Source organism: Grammomys surdaster, unplaced genomic scaffold (assembly GCF_004785775.1).
Source record: "Grammomys surdaster isolate TR1022 unplaced genomic scaffold, NIH_TR_1.0 1100, whole genome shotgun sequence".
In the NCBI taxonomy this organism is placed as follows: domain Eukaryota; kingdom Metazoa; phylum Chordata; class Mammalia; order Rodentia; family Muridae; genus Grammomys; species Grammomys surdaster.
The window spans coordinates 565,810-574,517 of NW_021605519.1; positions in this window are offsets into that span (position 1 = coordinate 565,810).

Consider the following 8,708-nt stretch of genomic DNA (forward strand, 5'->3'; position numbering starts at 1 on the left):
CTTCTCTGGCCTCTGCACATGTATGGGAATGTCCTTGGGTGTGGACACACCACCACACAAAATAAGATGGGGAGCAATCGGAAATGCCTGGCTTCTACTTCTGGTCTCTACTGTATGCATATACACGTGCATGTTGCAGGATGTTTGATCACACTATGAATCTCAGGATTCTGTTGTTTACTGGAAAAACCTGTTTCTAGTTGTGTGGCTCAGCCCTTAACACACATCTTTCTTTGTCTGGAATGCAGACACACCTTTACTACACACCTTTAATCCCAAACAATAAAGGTAAAGTTAGTTTGTAAAAGGAAGCATCCTTGTTTAAAAGTGATGGCTAAGTGAATGGCAGAAAAAAATGATGAACCAAAGAAAGATTTGAGAGGATAGGATATGGCAAACTCTTACGAGAGAGAGAGGAAAGGGGAACTACCTGAGGGGCAGGGCAGAGAGAGGAGACAGTTTTACCAGGCCAATTGTACAGAGACAGGTTGAAGAGAGAGAACAAGCTAGACACAGGTGAAGACAGAACTAGCCAGAGAATGAGCCAGAAAATTAGGACATACTGCCAATTATATGAGTCCAAGCAGAGCAATTTAGTCAGAGGCCGAGAGAGAAGCCAGATTGAATCAGTCATCTTGGAGAGGAGTTTGAACCAGAACAGCTGAGTTGAACCAACCATCCAGAGTCCAGAAAGAAGAAGAAAGGGTGAGCTTATTCGGCAGTAAGTCTCAGAGGCTGAAAACATTCTAGGCCTAGCTAATATTTTACAGAAGCTAGATGCTTGCAGTAAAGCGTGGCTTCATTTAAACAGAAGACCCTTGGGGACAGCTCTTCCATCTATAAACCTGAGGGAGGCATTTGTAGCTCAGCAGTGATAAGTGCACTGAGAGATGTTTTAAGGCAGAATCTTTCTGTGCTTCTAAAATTAAGCTATTTTAGAATTGTTTTGGCATGTAGCATTTATATTTGCTTTACAATAGCAAAATTACATATTTAAAATACAATTTAATGTTAAATTCCTAGTCAGTAAAGAAAAGGGTAGTTATGCTGGGCAGTGGTGGCTCACACCTTTAATCCCAGCACTTGGGAGGCAGAGGCAGGTGGATTTCTGAGTTCGAGGCTAGCCTGGTCTACAGAGTGAGTTCCAGGACAGCCAGGACTACACAGAGAAACCCTGTCTCAACAAAACAAAACAAAACAAAAAGAGATTTCACCTTATACAAACCAGAATGATCAAGATGAATAAAACAAATGACAGAATCTGGAGGTAGAGTGATCCTACCACTGCTGGTGTATTTTCAAAGTTGTACAGCCACTATAGAAATCAGTGTGGTAGCTCCTCAGAAAGATGGAGGAGACCAACTGACCTCAAGGTCCAGCTACCCCATTCTTGAGCATTTATCCAAAGGACTCTGCATTCTACTTCAAAAGACACTTTCTCAACCGTGTTCATTTTGATGCTCTATTTATAAAAGCCAGGAACCTGAAACAACCTAGATGTCTGTCAATGTATGAATGGATAAAAAAAGTATGATACACTTACAGTGGAATATTAGTCAGCTGTTAAAAGATGAAATCACTAAATTCACAGGTAAATGAAACAAAATCAATGTGAGGTAACTCAGACCAAACAGATGTGATATTTGTTTCTATGTAGGTGTTAGCTGTTAAGTCATTGATACAAAAGCTGCAACCAATAAAATTACAGAGGCTAAGTAGAGAATAAGGGACTAAGATAAGGAAGGGATTTCCCTAGGAAGGGGAAATATAAAAGCTACAGATGGATGAGGGGTGTGTATGTGTGTGTGTATGTGTGTGTGTGTGTGTGTCTGTGTGTGTACTTGTGTGTGTATATATGTTGGGGGGACAGGAACAGAAGGATTAAGCAAAAAGGGGGAAGAAAGAGGCATCAAGGGAGCAAATGTTTAGACGGAGAGCTAGAACTAAGAGCCATTTGATAGATTGTATAGAAATCAAATACAATAGAAGCTTTCTAAAATACGATCATATATGAAGGTGATCTAAGTGAAATTTCTGAATAATGGGAGAGATAGAGCCTTACCTGCATATCTGTCATTACCAAATGAAGCTTCCAATAGAGGTAATGGGCTACATCTAATTGGGTTCTTGGCCAAACAGGTCCTGTGGGAATTCCTAAACAACCATGGGTATTGCCACTGCTATTGGTTGCTCTCCACAAAATTACAATAAGGCCCTATTACTGAAGACAGCACTTACAGAACTAAGTAGAAGTTGAACTAATGTCTACCTAGAACATTTACACCTGTGGACTAGTGTCCATGGTACTAGTAGGTGCTCTTTATACTTCCAAAGGAGTAAACACCAACAAAGCTACAAACCCTGCTGGTAACCTGACTGCAAGACTAGTGAACAAGTGGCACAAAGCTTATGGGAGCAACCAACCAATATCTGATTTGGCCCATTCCACAAGATGGAGTTCATATACAATTCTGCTTGGGTGTCGAGAACCTGAGACGAGATAGGCCAGAAACATAAGGGAAAACAGTATACTACTGTTCTTCTAAAGGAACACAGCCATAAGACGACTCGTCTTTTTTTTTTTTTTTTTTTTTTTTTTTTTCGAGATAGAGTTTCTCTGTATAGCCCTGGCTTTCCTGGAAATCACTCTGTAGACCAGGCTGGCCTCGGAACTCAGAAATCCGCCTGCCTCTGCCTCCCAAGTGCTGAGATTAAAGGCGTGCGCCACCACTGCCTGGCATATAAAACGACTCTTAACAGCATACTACTCTACTCATAGATCTGTTCCTTGCTCAGCCTTCATCAGAGAAGCTTCTTCCTGCAGCAGATTGGAATAAATACAGAGAGACCCATAACCAGATAATAAGCAGAGCGTGAGAGACCTTGGATAGTCAGCCTTAAAAGGTATGTCTACATCAAAGCCCTTCCCTCTGGGCTTATGGAAATCTATGGAAGATGAGACAAAGAATGTAAGAGCCAGAGGGAATGGGAGACACCAAGGAATCAAGGCCTTCTAGACACAGCAAGGCTGGTGCACAGTGAACTCATAGAAGCTGAGGCAGCATGCACAGGGCCTGCACGGGTCTGTACAAATGGGTTCGAGAGCTGAAGGAAGTGTACACATCTCCCATGTCTGACCCAGCAGCTATCTCTAATGGTAACCATTTGCAAATGAAAAATTTGTTTTTCTCCAAGGATATCTCACTGGGGAAACAAACTATACTTAAGAGTAGACCTCGTGCCTAGCAGTAGATCAACAAAAAATAAACTCAACTATTTGGAGGTTCTTTGTTTCATAATGTTCAGTCAGACCATGTTTCCCCAATGTATGTGTCTGCATCTGTCTGCTTCTTGTGCTTTCACTTGGGCTCTTTTTCTTGTTTGGTTGTTTGTCCTATTCTGTTTTGTTAGTTTTTGTTTTAGCTTTATATATTTAAGTAATATTTTTTAGATTCCTGTTGTAATTATTTAAAACGGCCTCTGGCTCAGGCTGACTATCTAAGCTGCAGTGGCTCTGCCTAGCCCAGCCACCATGTTTCTCAGCCTGAGGCCACGTAAGCGCTGCAGCTAGAACCTGCCCGCCAGAAACACCAGCCCTGCCAACCACTAGATGCCAGCGTGAGAGATGGCTCTGCCAGTCTTCCATACTGTCTCTGCAAGGCTGGACATTGCCCAGACCATTCTGCCATCCATGCGGGCCCAGTAAGAGAATGAGACTCTAATTCTTATAGATCAATCAAAGGCTTATACATTTGACAATGATCAGTAACAAGATACCCATACAATCAGAAGTGTAACCCAATACCCAACCTAGATATACCAACTATCTTTGACTGCTACAGACACGTGAACATTCGCCTCCATCTCCTCTCTCTAGTTCTCTCCTCTCCTCCTAGCTCCTCCTCTTCCTTTTCTTTCTCTCCTCCTTACTCCTCCTCTTTCTCCTAACTCTTCCCACCTTAGCTCCCCCTACAGATTCCTGTTTCTTTTCTAAGTCCAAAAGCACTGTACAGAGACATCCATTCACATAAGCAATTGTAAAGAGTGTTTTTATTTCGAGAAAGCAAGAAGCCTGCTCTCTCCCTCAGAATTTTTGATTCTATAAACAAGCATTGTTGCCCAACAGCCCAATATATGTTCAATCACAAGTAGTGGGGAGGTATGAAGGCAGGAAGTACATCAGGTGTATGCTAACCCTGACTGGATGTCAGTGGAAAGTACTTAGCCTTGTGGGTTTTGCCTTTATTAGCCCCTGATTAATGTAGTTTAAAGCACCATAATCTGGGAATCCCGATACCTATCCAGTATCCATAGTCCTGGCCAGGATTTATTAAAGCTTGCTTCAAATTTGGCTCAAATATCATAGCTGTGGTCTTATTCTTGCCAGGTAGAATTAATAGCTACCCAGCAGTCATGGACTATAACATACAATAGTAAGGTAAAATAGACATTTTATTCCATAAGTTGCTTTTGGTAAAGGCATTTTAGCACAGCAACATTAATGAAAAGATGTCTATTGAATGAATATAGAGTTTTTTGTTTGTCCAGTTAAAACTGTTTTAGATCCTGTGTACAAGAAATGCAGGCACTGGAAATGGAGGAGAGACTGAGGAAAGGGCCAACCAATAACTGGCCCAACTTGAGACCCATCTCATGAGCCAGTACCAATACCTAACACTCTGAGACTCTGTTAATGCTTGCAAGACAGGAGCAAGTTGTCCTCTGAGAAGCTCCATCCAGCATCTGACTCAGACATAACAGACACCCAGAGCCAAACAATGGACGAAGCTTGGGAACTCTTATAGAAGAATAGGAGGAATGATTGAGGGCCCTGAAAGACCAACAGAGTCAACTAACCTGTACCTTTGGGGCTTTCAGAGTATGAACCAAAGAACATACATAGGTTGGACCTAGGCCTCCCCAGACATATGTAGCAGATGTGAAGCTTGGTTTTCATGTGGGTCCCAAACAACTGGAATGGGGGCTATCCCAAAAGCTGTTGCCTGTACATGGTATATGTTCTTCTAGCTGGTCTGCCTTGTCTGGCATCAATGGGAAAAGTACATAGTCTTGCAGAGACTTGAAATGCCAGGGTTGGGGAGATACTGGGGGAGTACCCATTGAGGAGAAGGGGAGGGAGGATGGAGGAAAGATTGTGGGAGGGGGTTACCAGGATGGGGGCAGTGAGTGGGATGCAAAGTGAATAAATTAAAAAACAAAATTAAATTTAAAAACTGATTTAAAAATCAATTTTAAAAAAGATTTTTATTTATACATGTGACTACACTGTTGCTGTCTTCAGACACACCAAAAGAGGATGGTTATAAGCCACCATGTGGTTGCTGGGAATTGAACTCAGGACCTCTGGAAGAGCAGCTGATGCTCTTAACCATCTTTCCAGTCTAATAGAAATAAAAAATTATTATGGCCCTTCTACCCTGTGTCTGGTCCTTTTGGCTGGGACAGACACCTAGCTCGTCTGCTCCTGTGGAGACACCTTATCCTGAGCCATCCTAGAGGAACCACTGCACTCAGAGCAGCAGGATTTCAGGATCCCAGAGGCAGCCTGAGTCCCAGGAGTTCTTCCACCCAGGAGCTTAGGATCACAGGTTCACAGAGACATTTGGACTCTGAGGAGTTCTGACACAAGCAAGATAACTAGAAAGACAGACTCCAGTCAGACCACAGTGAGCACAGGTAACACTAGAGTTAACCAGATGGTGAAAGGCAAGCTCAAGAACACAAGCAACAGAAACCAAAGTTACTTGGCATCATCAGAACCCAGTTCTCTCACCATAGCAAGCCCTGGACACCCCATCACACAGGAAAAGCAGGATTCAGATTTAAACTCACTTCTCATGATGATGATAGAGGATTTTAAGAAGGACATAAGTAACTCCCTTAAAGAAGTACAGGAGAACACAGGTAAACAGGTAGAAGCCCTTAAAGAGGAAACACAAAAATCCCTTAAAGAATTGTAAGAAAACACAACCAAACAGGTGAAGGAATTGAACAGAACCACCCAGGATCTAAAAATGGAAATAGAAACAATAAAGAAATCTCAAAGGGAGACTACCCTGGAGATAGAAAAGATCAGGAGTCATAGACACAAGCATCACCAACAGAACACAAGAGATAGAAGAGAGACTCTTATGTGCAGAAGATACCATGGAAAACATTGACACAACTGTCAAAGAAATCGCAAAATGGAAAAAAGTTCTTAACACAAAACATCCAGGAAATCCAGGACACAATGAGAAGACCAAACCTAAGGATAATAGGTATAGATGAGAGTGAAGATTCCCAACTTAAAGGGCCAGTAAATATCTTCAACAAAATTATAGAGGAAAACTTTCCTAACCCAAAGAAAGAAATGTCCATGAATATACAAGAGGCCTACAGAACTCCAAATAGACTAGACCAGAAAAGAAATTCCTCCCATCACAAAATAATCAAAACATCAAATGCACAAAACAAAGAAAAAAATACTAAAAGCAGTGAGGGAAAAAGGTCAAGTAACATATAAAGGCAGACCTATAAGAATTACACCAGACTTCTCACCACAGACTATAAAAGCCAGAAGATCCTGGATTGATATCATACAGACCCTAAAAGAACACAAAACAAAACAAAAAAGGAGATAGCTACACAAACATAATTCCACCTCTAACAACAAAAATAACAGGAAGCAACAATAATTTTTCCTTAATATGTCTTAACATCAATGGACTCAATCTCCAATAAAAAGACATAGGCTAATGGACTGGATACATAAACAGGATCCAGAATTTTGCTGCATACAGGAAATGCACCTCAGTGACAAAGACAGACACTACCTCAGAGTAAAAGGATGGAAAACATTTTCAATAATAGGTGCAACTCTAACCAAGCAAGTGAAAGATTTATATGGCAAGAACTTCAAGTCCCTGAAGGAAGAAATTAAAGAAGATATTAGAAGCTGGAATGATTTCCTATGTTCATGGATTGGTAGGATTAACATAGTAAAAATGTCCATCCTATCAAAAGCAATCTACAGATTCAGTGTAATCACCATCAAAATTTTAACACAATTTTTATAGACCTTGACAGAACAATTCTCAACTTCATATGGAAAGATAAAAACACAAGATAGCTAAAACAATCCTGAACAATAAAAGAAGTTTTGGAGGCTCACCATTCCATGTAGGAGGAGCTAAGGTGGGAGGAGTTAGCAGAGGAAGAGGAAGAGGAAGAGGAGGAGCTAGAGAGGGCAGAGATGTAGGAGGATGGAGAACCACACAGGTATGGAGAACACTCGTGGGGAACAACTTATAAACTTATAATTAGGTTAGCTTATTGGGATACAGCTCTCTTTGTATGGGCATCTTGTTATTAATCATTATCAAACATATAAAGCCTTTGATTAATCTATAAGAACTAGAGTCTCATTCTCTTAGTGGGCCCTCATGGATGGCGGAATGGTCTAGGCAGTGCCCAGCCTTGAAGAGACAGTGTGGGAGATTGAGACACAGACTCTCTGCACATACACAGGAGATATGCAACTTGGACTTCATGTAGGTTCCCCAACTACTGGAGCGGGGGCTGTGCCTAAATCTGTTGCTTGTCTGTGAATCTCTTTCCCCTAACTGGGCCATAGTGTTTAGCCTTAGTGGTGGAAGGTGTGCCTAACCCTTTACTGACTTGGAGAGGCAGGGGCCTCCCTCTTAGAGGAGAGGGGGAGGAGGGAGTGAAGGGAGGACCTCTGTGAGGGAAGGGCTGGGAGGAAAGGGAAAGCTGGGTGTGTTTGTATAGATATGTGTGCATGTGTGTATGCTTCATGTGTTTTTGTCTGTATGTATACATATGTATATATAGTATTATGCATACATAATTTCATTAAAATGCTGTTCAAAAATTTTTCTGATACTCTAACATCATTATAGGCCCTAATGTTGCTGTGATATTTACAATTCTATGAAATCAGAGAATGATATCACCCTTCCATTCATTTGATGACTAATTGAATCTTCTCTTAAATGAAGGAACTTTCTCCTGAAAAGGAGCAGATGAAACCTTTAATTCTTCAGTATTAGCATTTGAGGTTTTCCCACTCAAGCTATCAATGGCTTCTTTTTTTCTTTAACAGATCACTTACCAACAGTATTTAGTGACAACTTTATGTTATGACACTTCTTTTGATTATCATTGGATATTGTACTGTCATAGTCTTCAAATACTTCTTGATACTTATCAATCATAATTTGGATTAGTGTCTTCTGTAAAAACACAAGGCAAAAACAAGATCCTCTGTCATTTCACAGAGTTTACAAAATTGAAATCAATAAACATATTGAAATCTAAAATAATGAGGAAAATAACAGTTTCTATGAGCAGATATGAACCTGTAAAACAAAGTCTCTGTGTGAAAAGGAAAGTCTAAGTTCTTTGCCACTTGCTTAACCTAGTGAAAATGTCATAGATATTGCAAAGAACGGAGGAACGGCTAAAGCAAAGTAACATTTCAGAACTGACATGCTGCCTGAATAACTGTGAGTGAATCAAGTAAATGAGTTCAAAGGTTTATGCAATTTATGATATTTGGCGGGGATGTGGGGAGGAGATGGAGTTTCATTGTGTTTTCTTGAATGGAATGCCTTATTCATTTCAGGCATCCCAATATATGATACCTTCTTTGTGACATCTCTTGGGTGGTTTAAGTGGCTTGGCTT